This window comes from Delphinus delphis, chromosome 7, assembly GCF_949987515.2.
Source record: "Delphinus delphis chromosome 7, mDelDel1.2, whole genome shotgun sequence".
NCBI classification, from domain to species: domain Eukaryota; kingdom Metazoa; phylum Chordata; class Mammalia; order Artiodactyla; family Delphinidae; genus Delphinus; species Delphinus delphis.
Window position 1 is genome coordinate 105,405,476 of NC_082689.1, and position 22,661 is coordinate 105,428,136.

Sequence of the window (22,661 nt, forward strand, 5' to 3'; positions counted from 1 at the left end):
TGGATTGAAATCAGGACTTGATTCCTCATCACAAACTCTGCCTCTCGACTAATTCTTGTGACTACTTTGCTGCCTTCACTTGCCACTGTCTGAACAACAACAGAAACCTTGCCCTCTTCCAGCTACTTTTGAACACATTGAAAGTAGGATAAATAAATGCTTTTATTTTATTTTTTTTTTGCGGTACGCGGGCCTCTCACTGTTGTGGCCTCTCCCGTTGCGGAGCACAGGCTCCGGACGCGCAGGCTCAGCGGCCATGGCTCACGGGCCCAGCCGCTCCGTGGCCTGTGGGATCCTCCTGGACTGGGGCACGAACCCGTGTCCCCTGCATCGGCAGGGGGACTCTCAACCAGTGCGCCACCAGGGAAGCCCAATGCATTCTTTTTGTAGTTTCTTTGCCTACTCTCAATAGAATTCTCTATCATATTCTAGTTATAACTTGTCTCAATTTATTGAAACTGTGGGATGGAACAACCATAACCTCTCAAAGAACAATTGTCTGCAGATTCATGACAATTGGAGAAAATGCTTCTTTCCATACTGCAAGATACAAATGACAGATAGGGCTTTAGGTCCCCATAAGTCCCTAATTGATCAGAAGAAAGATTTAAAACCAAGTGGGTCTGAAACATACATTCTGATATGCCATATTAAAATTCATTTTTGTATCTCGAGGAGCTTTCGTCACACATCAGACAGTGAGGTCAAGGTAATGACTAGATTGGTTATCTCTCTATATAAACCATATTACTCTAAATTAAAATAATAACTTTCAGGTTAACTCTAGTACTTCAGGTAACCTTCTTCAATAACTAATTTTCTTTCTACACTTCTTGCCCTTTTCCTTGCCTGGATTTCTCCATGATACCATGCTTTCTTTATATTAGAAATATGCAGTGTAACTGTCCTGTTCAAAACTTCCCCAGAAAAACCTTGGCCCAGTTTCTTCCAATTTTATTTTATCTGCATTTACTGATGAAGGCCTCATTATTTCTTGAAAACTTGGCATATTCAGTCTAAACCTCAGTTTAAAGCAACTCCAGAGGCCTCTAAAATATAAAGATGGATGGACACAGAACTGAACCAAGATAGCTCTCTTTCTTCAAGCAAGTGAATTTATTTTCCAGTTATATAAATGGGTTCACTAGAAAAAGAAGAAGAAGAAGAAGAAAAAGAAGAAGAAGGGGAAGGAGGAGAAGAATATAAATTTATAGATGCCCTAGTAAATATCTAACCTCCCAAATATCCTAACCTGACATGGCCTTTGGCAATCTTTGAGACTTAGTCAGCAAACAAACCACTAGATTATACTCTAACTGAACCCACGGGATTAGCCGACTAGGAAGTCTGTTTTAGATTGGTTAATATCCTGGAGAGGTTTTACAATCTCCTGCTGCAACCATCCACAACGTAATATAGAAGATACAACTTCTGTCAGGGGTAAGATTCACAACCGCACCCCCCACACACCATCCATGCCTCACATCTAATCTCTCCTGGACTAGCGTTTGGCCATTCTAAAGAGTTGTGCCTGGGATCACTTCTAACCTCTCTTCTTGGGAACTATATTCATCAACTCAGGCTGAGAATACCACGGAGTTGGTGGCTTAAACAACAGAAATGTATTTCTTACAATTCTGGAAGCTGGAAGTTCAACATCAAGGTGCCGTCAGGGTTGTTTCTGCAAATACCTTCCTGAATTGCAGACGGCCACCTTTTGGGATGTCTTAACATGGCCTTTCCTCTGTGCATGAGTGGAGAGACATCTATCTCTGGTGTCTCTTCCTCTTCTTATAAGGACACAAATCCCATCAGATTCTGACTCCACCCATATGACCCCATTTAACCTTAATTAGCTCTCTCAAGGCCCTATCTTTAAATATAGTCACATTGGAGTTAGGACTTCAATATATGGATTTGGAGGGCACACAGTTCAATCTGTAACAGGGTCCTTGGCTGCACAAGGAGGATAGCTCACTTCCTCCCTTCTCTAGTTCCTAGTCAGACAGAAAATCACTTAAATCCATTTCCTTCGATCAATCAAATAATTAAAGGATCTCTCAAGCCTGTCTTAATTCCCTTTCTCAACTTTTATCTTAGTTGCATTGCTAGTGCTGAGTAAGCAGGTAGAAAAGAGCTGGGAGGAGGGGGTTCACCAATTATAAACAGCATGGTAACCTGTTTAAAATCTATAGCTAAACTCAGCCATGCAGTTATATTTTAAATCACTGTGTGCCAACATTTCAAATTATATTACAAGCAGAGTCCATCTCTTCAACAACACTATGGAATGTGATGGTGACCACAGGAAGACTGGAACACCACACAGTGCTGTTTTTGCTTTGGAGCGCCTCCCAGAGATCACTACCATGCACAGTGGTAGGTGCTCCAAAGATGGGTATTGATGAGAATGGAGCCTGGCATTAATATACCTCTGATGAGAGAACATGAACTTCATATACACAGATAGAGGCAGTTGAACTTTGGGCATCGAACATTTATTCATTCACATGTTTATTCAACACCTTGGGCTTTCATTTCATTCCATTTACTAAATATGTCTATTTATTATCATAGAGCTGGTAATACAGTTTATCACTTGGGGTCATTTTTGTTTGTTTTTTAATTCTATAAATTGTCTTTATCCTCAGGTTAGCATTTTGCTTTAAAATCCACTAGAGTTCGGTGGTTAGAGATGGAAAATATTAGTAATACAAATGCACAAAATTAAAGATGAGAATAAAGTTGATAATTGTACAAACTTGCCTCAAGATATTCTAAAGGTACCTTAGATTCATTTATTTGATCAAACTAATTTACTAGCTAACTCAGGATATCTCTAGTACTACAAAAAACTGTGCTAGGTGGTGAAGATATAAAGATAATTATGGCTATTTATTTTTTAGTGAGAATACATTTATCAAACCTATGTGGTTTTTTTTTGTTGTTGTTGTTTTGTTTTTGTTTTTTTCTGCGGTACACGGGCCTCTCACTGTTGTGGCCTCTCCCGTTGCGGAGCACAGGCTGCAGACACACAGGCTCAGCGACCATGGCTCACGGGCCCAGCCGCTCCGTGGCATGTGGGATCTTCCTGGACCAGGGCACGAACCCACATCCTCTGCATCAGCAGGCGGACTCTCAACGACTGCGCCACCAGGGAAGCCCAAACCTATGTTATTTCTAAGCAAATAATTTTTATTAAATATAAAATTTTAAATTTAAATATAAAATAATGTTTATTATTTATGAATAAATTTATTTTTATTATTTATAAAAAGAACTCAAAAAGTCAAAATAGAACTCAAAAAGTCAAGAGCACTTTTTGTCTGTTTTATTAAAGTTCAGCCTATAGTTTAACGTAAGTTTGTTTTTGTTTTTTTGTGGTATGCGGGCCTCTCACTGTTGTGGCCTCCCCCGTTGTGGAGCACAGGCTCTGGACATGCAGGCTCAGCGGCCATGGCTCACGGGCCCAGCTGCTCCGCAGCATGTGGGATCTTCTCGGACCGGGGCACGAACCCATGTCCCCTGCATCAGCAGGCGGACTCTCAACCACTGCGCCACCAGGGAAGCCCTAACATAAGTTTGGATCTGCATAGCAAAACAGCAATTAATGCTTAAATGTATTTCCTGACAATACACACTCATGGAAAAATAAATAACTCAAAGTAGTACTTATAATTTAAAATTATACAGTTTTCCTTTGCAATAAGAATATTAAGAATTTTATTTAAGTGAATTCTATAGAAAAATGATTAATACACTTAGCTTAAATGTTATTTATTTATTTCTATAACTTTTTGTGACAGGCACTATTTAAAATGCTTTAAAATTTAATAAAATGAATCCACCTAACAATATCATGAGATAGGTACTATTTCATTTCCATTTTAAAGATGAAAAAATAAAGGAGAGTTCAGAAAACATCCAATTATTTCTGTATCACACAATAATAATTTTATTGTTAAATCCATAAGATATTTATAAATAGAATAAAGTACAGTAAGAAGGATATTGGAGCCAAAATTATTAGGGAAAAACTGGATTTAGATGATCTCATATACCCATTTAGGCCAGAAAATATCATGATTCATGGATTCTCTGAACTTCTCAGCAGCAAATAAGATAATGTGGGAAAAAAATTAAGTCTTCAGATATGGCATTCTCTGCTTTCTTCTGGAATGTTAGATGACAGGCACCCTGTTTGTAAGAATATGTTTCTGTCCTTTATTTTCAATAGACATGTATTAAATGTGTAAGTACTATATTTAATTAGAAGGAAGATTTGAGAATTTTCCATAAGGGTAAGGAATAAGTGCCATACTACAGGAGAGTTTAACTCTAATTTGTGAGTACACAGCATCCACATCTAATGAAGGTCCTCACAGTTTAGGTCCAAGAATTAACAATAAAAATAATAACATAAATGCACAAAAACAGCCCATACAGAAAAATAGAGATGGTACCTTCCACCACAGGACAATAATCCAAAGTTTAGATTCTCCACGTCCAGGGAGGGTTGATTTTCCACAAAGTATCATCTAGCATCATAATGTTTCAAAAGAAGCACACTTTTACCACAAACTAAACAAAGCAAAGAAAAAGGGAAAAAATATTTGAAGTTTTGTTTTGGGCTGTGTTTCATTTAACCAAAGGAAAGCAAACAACATGTATGGCTAACGATGTATAGAATTGTCAGGTATTTTACCAAGTGATGAGATGCTGCAAAACTCTGACCATATTTCTGTTCCTTCCATTGGTTAACTGCTCTTTTGGATATGTTATTTAATTTCACAAAATACACACAGAAATACCTCTCCACCTTTGGGGGATTTTATTGGACAAAAATTTGAAAATTTTTGCCATCTTAAAAAAAATAGAACAAAACTTAGTAAGGAGTAGCACTAATAAGTAGAAGGACTAATTTCTCTCCAGGCTTATTAGGGCAATTTCTATTTTTATTGGAACTAGTTTGGAAATAGTTTAAATCTGTACAGGGAAATGGACATGTGTTGTTGTTTTGTTTTGTTTTGTTTTGTAGTTGTGTGTGTGTAATCAACCACCAGAGCACATGGGATATATATAGGAAATACTTTAAAATTCAAGTCTACAAACATGTTAGTTTCCTTATGTTAGTCTATTTCAAACAAATCTTTAGGATTACCCATTTTGTGCACTATTCTTAGTAAAATCAGAAAGTCCCCATCCTCTGGGAACTTACAGTCATGAAGATGAGAAGCACAGAGATAATTCTAAGATAATTCTGACTCTAATATTAGTCAAGGTATGGTAGACAATATCTGATGTATAAATGGTCTGTATCAGGCAACTGTCCTAATTAGTAATTACATGATGGCTGCAAACATATCCACTGCTCCAAACTCATAGGAAAAGAAACTTAGGTATTTTGAAAATCCTCTTGAAAAAGGTGAACACTGAGCTGTTGAACTGTTTGTTGAAGGATGGGCAGGAGTTAATCAGGCAAATGTTAAAGGGAGTTTATTTCATGCAAAGACAAAGAGAACAGATTTGGGAGCATGAAGACACTGACATACATATAAAATTGTAATGTTACATCATCCTTGAATTTTCTTTTATATAGCTAGGCATCCCACTCTCTCTGTTTCTGTCTCTGTCTGTGTCTCTCTCTCTCAATGTGTGTGTGCCTATATGGATTTGAATTTTTTGAATTTGTCATAATTCAATCATGTTAGGACATAACTTGTGTTAATGTCCTATATTCCACTTGACTGTCAAAGCATATGACTCTAAGATTTCCTCTAAGTTTCTTTCTCCATCTACTTAATCTCTGTTGCCTATAAACCAGCTTCGAAGGGAATTGTTTCTCTACAAAAAAGATCACCACCATTATTAGTACTCATAAAATACTTTTTGTGAGAAGTGGCAAGAAAGTACAAGATCAGTGATTGGAGTATACGTTAAATATAAATATTTATTTACTATTACATTTTATTTTTATATATAAAAATTACCCTAGCAATAGGCTTAGTTTTTTAACAATTTAATTCCTTCTCCTTCCAATACACAGGAATGTAGCTGTCAGAAACCAGATAGCATTACAGTCTCTTACCAACATGCATCAATTTATTTTTTGTTTATTGATGCCATGGGTAATAGAAATTATTATTTAGGAGTTGCTCATAATATGTAGAGGAGAAATTCTAGAAGTCTTAGGTTTTTCTGAGGAGTTAAAAGTTAATAGCATAGATTTGGGCAAAGATAATCCTGTGTTAAATTTTTGTTCTGATTTGTTCTGATAAATTCTAGCTGAGTGACATTGGGTAACCTTATTTTACTTATCTCAGTTTCCACACTGAATTCCCATCTGAAATGAGAATTTTTGTGAGATTTGAATGGAGTTATAGAGATGTATAAAATAAAATCTTTGGCTTAAAATGTGTATAGAGCATGGACTTCAAGTGCTGTGGGCTGTGTGTGTGTGTGTTTGCAGGTACATGTATATATATGCTTACCCAGAATATATTAAGGACAGAAAAATGTTAGGAAAACCTATAGAGAAGAGCACAACATAGGGCCTGACAAAGAAATCAACAAATATATAAATATGTTTTATGAGTGAAAAATAAATGTAAATCTACAAATACAATAAGTAATTTTTAAAAAAAATAAACAAATAAATGAATTAGTGCCCCATAGAGGGAAGTAGCAAGAACCTTATCTGTTATTTATGTGTCATCTTCTTTTTTTAACCTTTCCTTTAATCTCTCTAATCAAAACTTCACAATTGACAGGTTATCATTCATGCAAGGAAGATCTCACTGAAATTTGCAATCAAGAGGAAGAAGCAGGAAATATATGAGGTGTGGGGAAGGGAATGTAGGTTGTCACCATAAACACTAAGTCCATAAAAATTATCAAACTTTGAGTTGTCTGTGGTTTCTTAGTTGGCAGTTGCAACTATATAATTACTATTATTATTATATATTATTCCATTAATCAGAATATTTAAGTATGTCTGAGGAATCTATACTTTTAACGATCCTTCTGAATCATTCAATGAAGTACTACGTTTTGACAAACAATGATGTAAATCTCATACAGAAAATGAATCTATAATGTAAGTCCTATGTGGTACTAAGAAAAACTATTTCCACAGAACATATCTACCTGTTTGGTTGGCAGACTCTTTGGGTCACCAGACAGAATTTGTTAGCTTCAAGTTGTAATAAAGGAAATTCACTGATATGTAATTCGATTTGTTACAGTAGGGAGCAATTTAGAAATCCTGAAGCTGAGTGGAGAGAGACTACTTGAAACAGACACATTAACGTACACACAATGACAGAAAATGTTAAATGCTATAAACGCATAGTTGAATGAGAATATTCAGTGCAGGGGCAAACCATATAAATAAATGGGACCCTTGAATGTCTTACTAAATATAGATTTGTACAAGTATGCTTTATTTTCAAAAACATGACAACTTTCCAATTTACTGTATTTGCTAAAACTTTATTGGAAAGAGAAAAACTTAAAGGCACTCTCAGCTTTCAAGGTGCTTACGAATTAAGGGGTAGAGAAAGTCACCAACAGTTAATTTGAAAATCAGGCTGCTGATTAGCCATAAGACAGCAAGAGAAGAGGTTTCATAAGTAGTAAGTGATTAATTGTCCCTTGAATTACACTGACAGTAATTGATAGAGGACTTAAAAGCAGGGAGAATTTATCTGATGATGCTGAGTCATTCCAAGGTGAACCAATGTCAAGTGCCTCTTGGTTTTAAAAGAAGGCAGAAGGATAAAGCACTGCAAAGTCCTGTGAAAACTTTTACAAGATTAGACAAAGAAAATTGATACTTTCTATGTGATTGGAACTGTGCTATATACATTGTACCTCTATATACATTTCTTTAATCTTTACACCCTGGGAATTAAATACTAGCACCTAGTTTACAGATGAATAAACCAAGATTAACAACGTGAGTAACTAAGTGATCCAAAGTCATGGAACAACTGAGTACAAGATTTAAATCGTGGTTGATGACTCCAAATCTTGTTCATATTACATTGCATCAAACTAATATCTGCTCTACTTGCTTATTTGGAAGAAATAATGATGTGAAACAGGTGATTATGTCAGGCCAATGAATTTTAACTATAATTACTTCCAGTTGGGGCGCATTTTGATGCTACCAATTTCAGGAGTTTAGAAGTTTGGATTTTCCTCTCTCGGTATTCTGTTCTCTGACTCATTTTTCTTTTTGACCACCAATTTAACTATTGTTGCAATTGCCTGCAATTTCTATGTGGCTTCATCCTTGCTAAGATGCTTAAGAACTATTTTCAGTTGTGTTAATTCCCCTATTGTGTCATTGTTCACTATATTGTAGGGATTACTTGATACAAGATGAAATAGGAAGATTTACTTAACAGCAGCAACAATAAAGTCTTGACTGAAGAAACAAGAATGCATTTTTCTTATTTTATTTTGTGGTTTTATTCAACTTTTAATACCATAAGTAATACTTGGTTTTAACAGCCAATTTTCTCTCGCGTAAGATAGATGAATATTGTGGTACTGTTAGGACTATGGATTGTGATCAAAAGTTTGAAATAATGTCTTCAAGTCTCATCCATGTTGAGGACATTATGCTAAATGAAATTAGCAAGTAGGAGAAGGACAAATACTGCATGATTCAGTTATATGAGGTCTCTAAGATAGTCAGAATCATTAAAAGCAGAAAGTAGAATGGTGGCTTCCCAGGGCTGGGGGGTGAAGGAAATGGGGAGATGCATTTCAGTGATGCAAGATGAAAAGTTCTAGAGGTCCACGGTACAATATTGTATGTATAGTTAACAATAATGTGCTGTACATTTAATATTTTATTAAGTGGGTGAACCTCATCCTACGTATTTTTACCACAATAAGAAAAAGTTAAAAATAAGAGTCCACATCAGAAAAGTATTCCCTTTAAGAACTTCTATGACAAGTTATGGACATGATGAGTATTTGAAAACAAGTTCAAGGAGATGAGCGGAATTCAAGCTCTCAATTTCTTTAACTTAGAAAAATGTCAGTCATGTCTGTGCCTCTAATGTCTCTGATTGCAAAAGGCATCAACTAATCTGAAACATAAATCCAAAGATAAATAAACAGCATAGATGTTTTAGGAATTAAAAGTTTACCTATTTTATTTTCTGAAATTGACATTAGAGTACTTCAATATAGAGTTCCACTTCTGCTTACAATGTAGGAGCCCACAAGAGAACATTGCTCCTACCCTATCCATTAAAAATATTACAGTTTTCCTTAAATCCATTAGAGAGTTGAGTCTACAGGGCAACAAACTGCATTAAGTTCTAAAGAGTGCTAGACCTATACAAGGAGACATGGGACACCAAATTGTTTCCCTGTTGACAGAGCACAAAAGAAAGAGGTGGCTGCTGTAAAAATAGGTAAAAATAAAACAGCCACAATTTTAATGATTTCTTGTAAGTTTATTATGGGCTGGCATGACAGGTTGGAATAACTGAGAACACTGAACCCAAGGGGTGTCTATATTCACACATGAACTATGTTACATTGGCCTCCACTGGCTATTCAAGAGAATGTTTGAGGGCAGAATGGAAGACCTGCTGAGAGCCCTCTAGTGACTTACAGAACCCAAATCCCACTCTTCCCCATGTCCTTCTCTCATATTAATCAAAAGACTTAAGCTGGTGGGGAAGGAGCAGGAAATCTTCCAGCTCCCAAGGCCCAAGCAAACACAGACGACTAAAAGAGGGAAAAAAAATCTCTCTGTCACTGGACGTGGAAATGAGAAAATCTATGGAGTACATGATTCTGCATGACACAAAGATAAGTCAACTATCAATTATAAATACTACAGGGTGAAGGTCAGGAAACTCTTTCCCTTCAAAACCACCACCCTTCCCAAACACTAGGCAGACTCTGGCTACAATAAAGGGGAAGAAACACTGAAAAATTCTTACTCCTGTAGTCCAAGATCACAAGACCTCCCTAAGACTGAGATTGGAACTGTAGAACCAAGCAAGAACACTCCCTCTGTATAACTTGATGCAAAGTTATAAGCAGAAGTAGGCTAGTGCTAGTACAGGGGCAGTAGAGTAAAGGGAACACCCATGGAGCAGGTACGCAAGGGCAGTCAACAGCTGAGGATGGTAATACAATTCTCAAAAAACTATATTGTGGAGCCCCAGGTCCCACTCTAAGCATTACATACTTTCATCCCAACCCTGTAGATGTTTGAAATCTGTGGTGCCCTGAAGGTAGAAAAACAAGTCCCGAATCCAGCTAAAATACTGAATAAAGAGATTCAACTACCCACATAGAAGATGGATGAGAAAATTATTTACCTCGGTCTTTACTATTCATCTGAACATAATATCCAGAATTCCATCAAAATAACAAGAAAAAAAAATGAAGAGAAAACAAGGCAGACCCAGATGTCACCTAAATTTTTGAACCATCATAGGAGCTTTAAAATACATATGATCAATATTAAAGGATCTAATGTGATGATAGATCAGCAAACATGAAGACAGATCATATCTATTATTCAACTTGAAGTATACACAAACCAATGGCTACATTTTTGAAAATAAGGTAAGTTCTAGATTGGACTATTCTGAGTATCCAGTGGCAGAGACCTTGGGTAGGGTCTTTGAAAGGCCTTCCGGGGGTGGGAAGTGGGGGCTGGAGATGAGACATACATTGTGTTCCGTGCTGCCTGGTACTGCTGCAAGAGCAGCAATAATGAAACAGGAAGTCAAGTGGTCTGAGCACAACACTTAGTTGTGTTTTTGAAGGAATTGTCTTCCTTCTCCCTCTTTTGGAAAATTGTGAAGTTTTTGACTAACTAAATACTGAGATTGATTTCAGTTTATTGTCTTCCTGGGAGCTGAAATGCACAGTTCGTTTCTTCTTATCTTCAGCTGCTTTTTTGTTTGTTTGTTTGTTTGTTTAAAGTCATACACAATTTAATGGAAATAAAAACACCTAATTTCAGAACCTTAGAAAAGTGTTGCCAGGGTGTTTAGTTTAAAATAATAAAACCTACTTGCTCAGTACTATAAAGAGAAAGACTGATATTTGTTTTACTTTTCAAAATTTGCCCACCTCTATTTTCAGAGCTAATATTAACCCCCAGAAACCATAAGGGCAGCATGGCTCACCACTCAAGATTGATGGAGTTTTTTGATTTGTTTGTTTGTTTTCAAGTATAGTTGATTTACAATGTTGTGTTAGTTTCAGGTGTACAGCAAAGTGATTCAGTTATACATATATATATTATTTTTCAGATTCTTTTCCCTTACAGGTTATTACAAATTATTGAGTATAGTTCCCTCTGCTATATAGTAGGTCCTTGTTGGTTATCTATTTTATATATGGTAGTGTGCATATGTTAGTACCAAACTCCTAATTTATCCCTCCTCCCATCCCCCTTCCCCCTGGTAACCATAACTTTGTTTTCTATGTCTGTGAGTCTGTTTCTGTTTTGTATATAAGTTCATTTGTGTCATCTATTAGATTCCACATATTAGTGATATCATGTGGTATTTGTCTTTCTCTGTCTGACTTACTTCACTCAGTATGATCTTCTCTAGGTCCATCCATATTACTGCAAATGGCAGGATTGATGGAGGTTTGAACTGAGATAGTCTCAGAACAGGTCTGTAAACCCATTCTATGTTTATCCCCTAGTTCTTAAGCATATATTGATAGTTGGAATAAGTATAGCCAGCATCTAGCAGAATGCTTATCTTGGCTGTAACCCATGAGGTGAGGGTATTTAAATTCATAAGACCCAAGCTTAAAATACCAAAGCTTAAGTACAGAGCTTTGGCAACCTACAAAGATATTAAATTAAAGCAAAAAAATTTCATCACTGGGAAAATTAGGGAAAAAAAGATTGATGTCAAGATTGTGGTAATTCCCAAAGGCTAACTAAGGACTATCATGTAACTAGGAGCTTCAGGAATCTATATATAACATAATTTCATAGTGCCATAAGGTACCTTGGAAGAGGATTTTCTAGCCCAATCTCCTGGCTTTTAATTATAAGAAAATCGATGGAAATTTTTAGCAGAGACTGGACCGTTTCATAATTACTGATTTTAAGTCCCTGAGACATGAGTTGGGACAGGAAATATTTTATGATGTAGGTTCTCCCTAGCTCCATTTTATAGACAAGTATATTAAACTCAGATCACAGATTTAGTAAAGCAGGAAGCTGAGATTCAAACTCAGGTCTCTCTGACTCTAAAAATCTGGGCTTATTCCTTTGCATCATACAGGGACCTCTTGGCAGTATGGAACAAAATTGAAAGTTTTCCTTTTTTTCCCTCTTAGTCTTGTATTCTTATGGTTGGGGAGTGAGCAAGGATGTCATTCTTCTTGTCTTCAGGTACAGGGATGTACATTAACCCCTTTGTGAATGGGTCATTGTGGAATCTTTCAGTTGGATTTCTCTGAGTGTAAATGTGAATGGTGGGTTGTTGTTCTGCCAGTATGCAGGTGTGTGTGTTATGGTGGTGGCACTGGGATAGCCGACAGGTCTCAATGGGGGAATGAGAGGGCAAATAACAATTAATATTCATAATAGCAATGATGACAGTGAACATTTATTGAACATTTCCTATGTGCAAGAAGAGAGAAAATCGCCCCCTCTTTGTAATCTCTGCACTAGTCTTAGGTTTCATTACTTTGGAACTCTCAGAAGATAAGACCATGAATAAATTTGTGACTCTAATAATATTTTAACAGTACTCAGAGAAAGTGATTGTTGCATTAGTTCAACAGAATTAATGAATAAGTATGAAAGCAAGGCTTAGAATAAGTATAAAAGGAGCCTTTCCACAAGACCAGAATAGATGATTCACATTTGTACTTAGTTTTTACCTAATAAAATCCCATTTGTCTTGGATGAAGGTCTCTATTAAATAATAGCAGAAAATAAAATGACAGCCATACATCTCTTTTCCCTTATCTGTGCTCAAGAGAGAGGATTAGTACGGAAGCAATGCCTGAAAGCATCTAGCTCCTGTTTGATGTAGCAATTTCCCCCCTGCAATAAGTTGCTACAGTAAAGTTAGCTATGATCATCTTTTCTTCTCCTTCTTTGTATTGTTAAATGCTGAAAAAGCACCTCTGCCCCAGTTCCCAAGAGCTAAAGAAAGCCCTTCTTCCTTGTATCTCCTCTTTGAAGCCAGTGAGAGGTCTGCAGAAAAGAAAAAGAATGAGAGATTTGGCCTCAGACAAAAACCGTAGTCTCAGTGGTTTAGTAACAAAGTTGACAGCTTGAGGGATAAAAAATCCCATGTGGCAGATCCATATGTGGCAAAGTCTTCCCAGAATGAATGAATGTATTATAAATCATTTCTGGAGTTGTTCCACATGTTGATTTAAAAGGGATTTCATTTCACTTTTATTTTAATATACTTTAGTGTATCTAGTGGATAATTAAAATAGAACATGAAACAATGACACTCAGAGAAACACCTGAAGGTAGAATATTTTTCTTCTTGATAAAAAAAATGTATTTGGAAAAAAGCTCAAACTCATTACAGTAGTAAACCTTGTTTCAGAAGAAGGGGGTATGGCAGGTGGAGGACCCATAAGACCATGATTAGCCCACTTTTAAATGAGTTTACCTTTAGGAGGCTTTCTGATTTTCTACTGACCCACTTCCAGAATCTCTTTTTCAATTTTCAATCATGTAAAATAAGCATCTTATCCTGGAACATGAACAGGAGGTGGAGGATTTTCTTCTCTGCAATGTATGCAAGTTTCTAGTTCAAATGATAATATCTGCTTATAAAGATTTTTTTAAATAAAGGTAATGATATTCTTGGCAAATATTTGAATACAAAGATTAATTGTATTTAATTATGTGTTGTGATGGCTAAATTTATATGTCAACTTGACTGAGCCACAGGGTGCCCAGACAATTGGTCACACATTACTCTGGATGTGTCTCTGAAGGTGTTTCCGGATGAGATTAGCATTTCAATCAGTGCTCTAAGTAAAGGAGATTGGCCTTTCCATTTTTGAGTGAGCCTCTTACTAAGAACAAGACCTGAATAGGACAAAAAGTCTGAGTAAGAAAAACTCCTGCCTGAATGCCTTCACTGGGAAATCAGTCATTTCCTGGCTTTGCCCTGGAACTGAAACATTGGATCCTCTCTTGTGGGGTCTCCAGCCTGTTGGCTTTCAGACTGGAGCTACACCATCAGCTCTCCTAGTTCTCTAACTTGGTGACTGCAGATCTTGAGACTTCTCAGTTTCCATAATCATATGAGTCAATTCCTTATTCCAAAGGATACACACACACACACACACACACACACACATATATGTAAATATATATGTATGTAATTATGTTATACACAAGTATATTATAATATACTTCTGACTTGTACGGATATTGAGAAACATGTTTTTCTACCCCATGAGCATCTTCTCTGCCCTGGTGGTAGTTTTCATGGGAGCAAGTGGAAAAACCACAGCCCAGGTGTCCCAGGCATTTCTTTAAGTAAAAGCAGAGGCAGAGGTGAAGATGCTCACCAGGGTTTCAAGTTATTCCTCACCAAGGTTAACAGAACTGGCACACACTACTTGCTTAGAGCAGCCAACAGTCTCCTTGGAGAAAAGGCCTGTGATTTCCTCTCATCTTTCAGAGTTTCCTGTTGCAAATTCTACCAAGCAGAGATGGAAGAGTCGACCTGAGCAACATTTCAGAGGAGTCCAGAAACCACATAAACACCTGGGTAGCCAAAAGTTAAAAGGTAAAATTATAGAGTTGCTGTCTCCAAATTCAGTTAATTCAGTGACTAATCTGATTCCTGTGAATGCCATCTAATTCAAAGAAAACTGGGCTCATCAACTTAAAAAAGTGCAGACCAAAGAAAGACAATGGAAACTCAGCAAGAATGAAGACAAGCCTGTGCAAATGATGTTTAAGGAATATACCTTTAAAAAGACCTATATAGGAGAACTATTCACCAAAATTTTGGTGCTTCCCCATATTGGCAAGTAGCTGAATATGTTCATCATGCTTCCAGATGAAAAGACCAGTTGAAAAAGGGTGGAAAAATAACTTACTTATGAGAAAATCATAGAATGGACAAAACTAGACATGATGAATGAAGAAGAGGTGGAAGGTTTCCTCCTGAGATTTAAGCTGGTGGAGAAATAGGACAGGCAGGATGCTCTTTGCAGTATGGGAATGATGGATGCCTTGGAGCAGACCAGGGCAACTCTTCTGGAGTGTCATCCAAGAGAGACCTCTTTCTGCCCAAGGTCCTGCACAGTTCCTTCGTGAATGTCAATGAAGAAGGCATGGAGATAATGGCCACCGCTGCTGTCATCATGATGATGCCACCTGTAAGAATGATCCCCAGGTTCTGTAAGAACCATCCCTTTCTTTTGTTTATCCAGCACAACAAAACCAATTTTATTCTTTGTGTGGCTGATTTTCTTCCCTATAAGGAAATGGTTGGTGCAGCTGATAGACATTCTCCTCTCTCCTACTAACCCACTTTTCCTCTGAAACTTCACAGTGTGTCTCCAAGCCAAAACGATTTTGGTGACAATCCAAACATAAAGGGTCCAATTTTTTAAAACAAAATCTGAATAATTAAATATAAGTGATTCTGTTTCTCTGGAGAACCCTGACTAATACATGTGTGGATTCACTTAAAAATAAAATGGGTGTGTTTAAGTGTATACAGATAATTATTTACTCACATTGATATATAAAATATATTATGCATACTGTAATAAATATTTTAACCACATCATATATTATATACAGAGGACAGAACAAATAGAGAAAGGAAGAGGAATTAAAAGGTGATAACTAAAAAGTCATCAGAAGTTACAAGAAAAGTAGAGAAGGAATATTAGTCTGGAAGTCACATTTCTGGATTCCATTCTTAGTTTAACATTTACTAGTAATCAAAACTCAGGTATGTTGTGGGGAGGCTGGGCAGGGTGTATAGGGTCAGCTTTTTCAATTCTATGTCAAAGTAGGACATTTAAAGGAATTCAAGTTGTTGGAGGATCCCAGCATTGGGAAACTGAATAGTGAGAACATCTTGGGCAGTGAACATTGCTCATCATTTTCCACATATAGTAGGATCCAGGTGGGAATCCACAGAAGAAATAAAGTAGACACAGAAGAAACAAGAGGGCAGGGACACCCCATCACCAACTGAGGTCAGAATAAGGCTTTGATTCCACAGGAAACCAAGAAAAGCAGAAAGGCTTCACAACTTAATTACACTGCTTGGGGTAAAAGTGAGTCCTGAAGCCTGGATTCAATGTTTAGCTAATTGGGAGAATAATAAAAAATTGCATAGTTTACTAGACTCCAGATGTGACCAATTCCAGGTCGTGATTTTGATTCATAATTATTATCTTTTTCATGAAGAACTTCTCTTTATTTCTGGCTAGAATTGACCATTTATTTCTATTTAAGATGCAGCTTCACAACAAATGCTAAGGGAACTTCTCTAGGCAGGAAAGAGAAGAGAAGAAAAAGACCTACAAAAACAAACCTAAAGCAATTAAGAAAATGGTAACAGGAACATACATATCAATAATTACCTTAAGGGCTTCCCTGGTGGCACAGTGGTTGAGAGTCCGCCCGCCGATGCAGCGGACACGGGTTCATGCCCCGGTCTGGGAAGATCCCACATGCCGTGGAACAGCTAGGCCCGTAAGCCATGGCCACTGAGCTTGCATGTCCGGAGCCTGTGCTCCACAATGGGAGAGGCCACAACAGAGAGAGGCCCACGTACCACAAATAAATAAATAAATACCTTAAATTTAAATGGATTAAATGCCCCAACCAAAAGATATAGACTGGCTGAATGGATACAAAAACAAGACCCACATATATGCTGTCTACAACAAACCCACTTCAGACGTAGGAACACATACAGACTGAAACTAAGGGCATGGAAAAAGATATTCCATGCAAATGGAAATCAAAAGAAAGCTGGAGTAGCAATTCTCATATCAGACAAAATAGACATTAAAATAAAGACTATTACAAGAGACAAAGAAGGACACTACATAATGATAAAGGGATCAATCTAAGAAGAAGATATAACAATTGTAAATATTTATGCACCCAGCAAAGGAGCACCTCAATACATAAGGCAAATGCTAACAGCCATAAAAGGGGAAATTGACAGCAACACAATCATAGTAGGGGACTTTTAACATCTCACTTTCACTAATGGACAGATCATCCAAAATGAAAATAAATAAGGAAACACAATCATTAAGTGACACATAAAACAAGATGGACTTAATAGATATTTATAGGACATTCCATCTAAAACAACAGAATACAATTTCTTCTCAAGGGCTCATGGAACATTCTCCAGGATAGACCATATCTTGGGTCACAAAACAAGCTTTGATAAATTTAAGGAAATTGAAATCATATCAAGTACCTTTTCCAATCACAATGCTATGAGACTAGATATCAATTACAAGAAAAAATCTGTAAAAAATGCAAATACATGGAGGCTAAACAATACATTACTAAACAGCCAAGAGGTAACTGAAGAAATCAAAGAGGAAATCAAAAAATACCTAGAAACAAATGACAATGAAAACACGATGATCCAAAACCTATGGGATGCAACAAAAGCAGTTCTAAGCAAGAACTTTATTGCAATACAATACTAGCTCAAGGAACAAGAAACACCTCAAATAAACAACCTAACCTTACACCTAAAGCAATTAGAGAAAAAAGAACAAAAACAATGAAACCCAAATATAGCAGAAGGAAAGAAATCATAAAGATCAGATGAGAAATAAATGAAAAAGAAATGAAGGAAACAACAGCAAAGATGAAAAAAACTAACAGCTGGTTCTTTGAGAAGATACATAAAATTGATAAACCATTAGCTAGATTTATCAAGACAAAAAAGGAGAAGACTCAAATCCACAGAATTAGAAATGAAAAAGCAGAAGTAACAACTGACATTGCAGAAATACAAAGGATCATGAGAGATTACTACAAGCAACTATATGCCAAAAAAAATGACAACCTGGAAGAAATACACAAATTCTTACAAAAGCACAAACTGCTGAGACTGAACCAGGAAGAAAGAGAAAATATAAACAGAACAATCACAGCACTGAAATGGAGACTGTGATTAAAAATCTTCCAACAAACAAAAGCCCAGGACAAGATGGCTTCACAGGCGTATTCTATCATTTAGAGAAGAGCTAACACTTATCCTTCTCAAACTCTTCCAAGGTATAACAGAGGGAGGAACACTCCCAAACTGATTCCACATGACCACCATCATTTTGATACCAAAACCAAAGAGGTAACAAAAAAAAGAAAACTACAGGCCAATATCACTGATGAATATAGATGCAAAAATGCTCAACAAAATACTAGCAAAGAGAATCCAACAGCACATTAAAAGGGTGATACACCATGATCAAGTGAGGTTTATTCCAGGAATGCAAAGATTCTTCAATATAAGCAAATCAATCAATGTGACACACCATATTAACAAATTGAAGGATAAAAAGTATATGATCATCTCAATAGATGTAGAAAAAGCTTTTGACAAAATTCAACACCCATTTATGATAAAAACCCTCAAGAAAGTAGGCATAGAGGGAACCTACCTCAACATAATAAAAGCCATATATGACAACCCACAGCTAACATTGTTCTCAATGGTGAAAAACTTAAACCATTACATCTAAGATCAGGAACAAGACAAGTTTGCCCACTCTCATTGCTATTATTCAACATAGTTTTGGAAGTTTTAGCCACAGCAATCAGAGAAGAAAAAGAAATAAAAGGAATCCAAATCAGAAAGGAGTAAAACTGTCATTGTTTGCAGATGACATGCTACTCTACATGGAGAACCATAAAGATGCTACAGAAAACTACTAGAGCTAATCAAAGAATTTGGTAAAGTAGCAGGATGCAAAATTAATGTACAGAAATCTTTTGCATTCCTATACAATAATGATGAACAAAATGAAACAAAAATTAAGGAAACATTCCTCTTTACCACTGCAACAAAAAGAATCAAAAACCTAGGAATAAACCTACCTAAGAAAACAAAAGACCTGTATGCAGAAAAATAAGACACTGATGAAAGAAATTAAAGATAATACAAACAGATGGAGAGATATACCATGTTCGTGGATTGGAAGAATCAACATTGTGAAGATGACTATACTACCCAAAGCAATCTACAGATTCAATGCAATCCCTATCAAACTACCAGCGGCATCTTTCATAGAACTAAAACAAAAACTTTCACAGTTTTTATGGAAACAGAAAAGAACCCAAATAGCCAAAGCAATCTTGAGAAAGAAAAACATAGCTGGAGGAATCAGGCTCCTGTACTTCAGACTATACTACAAAGCTACAGTAATCAAGACAGTATGGTACTGGCACAAAAACAGAATTACAGATCAATCAAACAGGATAGAAAGGACAGAGATAAACGCATGCACATATGGTCACCTTATATTTGATAAAGAGGCAAGGATATACAATGGAGAAAAGACAGCCTCTTCAATAAGTGGTGCTGGGAAAACTGGACAGCTACATGTAAAATAATGAAATTACAGTGCTCCCTAACACCATGCACAAAAAGAAACTCAAAATGTATTAAAGATCTCAATGTAAGGCCAGACACTATAAAACTCTTAGGGGAAAACATAAGAAGAACACTCTATGACATAAATCACAGCAAGATCCTTTTTGACCCACCTCCTAGAGAAATGGAAATAAAAACAAAAATAAACAAATGGGACCTAATGAAACTTAAAAGTTTTTGCACAGCAAAGGAAACCATAAACAAGACAAAAAGACAACCCTCAGAATGGGAGAAAATATTTGCAAATGAAGCAACTGATAAAAGATTAATCTCCAAAATTTACAAGCAGCTCATGCAGCTCAATATCAAAAAACCAAACAACCCAATCCAAAAATGGGAAGAAGACCTAAACAGACATTTCTCCAAAGAAGATATACAGATTGCCAACAAACACATGAAAGGATGCTCAACATCACTAATCATTAGAGAAATGCAAATCAAAGCTACAGTGAGGTATCACCTCACCCCGGTCAGAATGTCCATCATCAAAAAATCTACAAACAATAAATTCTGGAGAGGGTGTGGAGAAAAGGGAACCCTCTTTCACTCTTGGTGGGAATATAAATTGGTACAGCAACTATGGAGAACAGTATGGAGGTTCCTTAAAGAACTAAAAATAGAACTTCCATATGACCCAGCAATCCCACTACTGGCCATATACCCTGAGAGAACCATCATTCAAAAAGAGACATGTACCACAATGTTCACTGCAGCGCTATTTACAATAGCCAGGACAGGGAATCAACCTAAGTGTCCATCAACAGATGAATGGAGAAAGAAGGTGTGGCACATAGATACAATGGAATATTACGCAGCCATAAAAAGAAATGAAATTGAGTTACTTGTAGTGAAGTGGATGGACCTAGTGTCTGTCATACAGAGGGAAGTAAGTCAGATAGAGAAAAAAAAATGCTGTATGGTAACACATATATATGGAATCTAAAGAAACAAAATGGTTCTGATGAACCTAAGGGGAGGATAGGAATAAAGATGCAGATGTAGAGACTGGGCTTGAAGACACAGGTGGGGGGAAGGGTAACCTGGACAAGTGAGAGAGTAACATTGACATATATACACTACCAAATGTAAAATAGCTAGCTAGTGGGAAGGAGCTGCATAGCACAGGGAGATCAACTGCTGCATTGTGACCACCTAGAGGGATGGGATAGGGAGGGTAAGTGGGAGGCGCAAGAGGAAGGGGATATGGGATTACATGTATACATATAGCTGATTCACTTTGTTTTACAGCAGAAACTAACACAACATTGTAAAGCAATTATACTCTAATAAAGATGTTTAAAAAAGAAAACACAATTCTTGGAATTCTATCAGTTAGAAAAAAAACACAATTTCCTGAATTGGCTTTCTCTCCTAATTACCTCTGTAACTGCCTTCTCCTATTATTTTGTACCTTTGTAATAAAATACCCTCTTAAGTGGTGTCTCTAACTTTTGTGTCTCCCTTCCCCAGTCTTTATTCCACATAGCAAATAAAAAATTATGTTTGTGAAGCACACACACACATACACACACAAGATATGTACCTTAGAATCCATATGTGTGGATTTTATAATATATAATAGTCTATGTTGTAACAGCATGTCTTTATTCTATTACATATCTCATGACTCTCACTCTGGAAACATTTTATTTTTATTTTGCATTTGTTTTCCTTACACTTTCCTACACTTTACTGTAAGTCACAAAGAACAAATATTATCATATATATATATATACATATGTCACCTTCTTTACCCTATCAACGTGCTTCTAAAATTTGATTTTATCCAACAGTTACATGAATGGCTTAATAAAGCTTAGGTTGCTGGGCCCCACCTCCAGAGTTTCTCATTCAGTAGGTATGGGACAAAGGGACTCTGGAATTTACATTTCTGAAAATTTCCCAGTCATCTCAGTGACCACACACTGAGAATGACTGTCTGTCAATACCTGACAATTAGTAAGGTCAAAATTATACTCCTAATAAATGCATAGAGAAATGATAATCCCAGTAAAACTTGTTCTTTGGATCTAGGCTCAGAAACCAAGGTCAGTGTGTGTTATTGAGTAGAGAACCTTTGAACATTATTTGAAGGAGCTTGAATAGAACAAAGAAGGGAAATTGGTTAAGGAGTGAAGTAGTCATTGATAATAATACTTTCATATTATCTATTAATTTTATTAACACCTTGAATTTGTGCTGCACCTTTTTACCAGTGAATCAGTAAATAATTTTTGGAGCACCTGTTCTGAGAAACAACTAGTATTATACCCACTTCAGGGTATGGCTAATTTTCTACTAGTCAGACAGCTTTTGTATTGTTTTTCTTGCATGTTAACTTGCTTGCATCTTCTAACATTGAGTCCTCTGGTTATACACTACTGCAAATAAGAATGATCATACTTTTTAAATCTTGCTGATTAATGCAGTGGCTGTAATTTATAAGAAATTTAGGATTTTTTTTAACAGCCTCTGATTTGTGCATTTACCTAGAGCATTAAACAGAAAAAAAGAATTCATATGCTGGGGGCAGTGGTCACTATAGAAACAGCAGGTGAAAAAATAAAACAGAAATCGATAAAAGAAATTGCTTCTAGAGAGTGAGGCTAAGGTGGGGAGAGATGGAAAAACATTAGAAGACATTTTAAATGTTCGTTTTGTAAACATGTGCATGCATTGTTTTGATTATACAAATACAAAAGTAGATACACCCAACACTTTGAACATATATAAATATTTATGCCAATTTTCATCTACTTTGGAGGTTCCATGATCACTTCCTTTGTGGAAAAATTGGTATTTTTCTTTACCACCTATTTACCATTTAATCATATTTCTTGTCATTTTATTTTCATTGATGTAAATTTTTAAGATTTTTATCTTGCAAACATTTTTGGAAATATTTATTAATGTCAAAAGAATGGATACTTGTATGGGTACAACTGAATCACTTTGCTGTACACATGTAACTAGCACATCACTGTTAATCAACTATACTCCACTATA

General features: G+C 36.3%; 1 pseudogene; it reads left to right on the plus strand.

The window, feature by feature from the left end:
- The first annotated feature begins 2,285 nt into the window (after positions 1-2,285).
- On the plus strand, positions 2,286-15,534 carry LOC132427900 (serpin B6-like; annotated as a pseudogene).
- Positions 15,535-22,661: the final 7,127 nt, after the last annotated feature.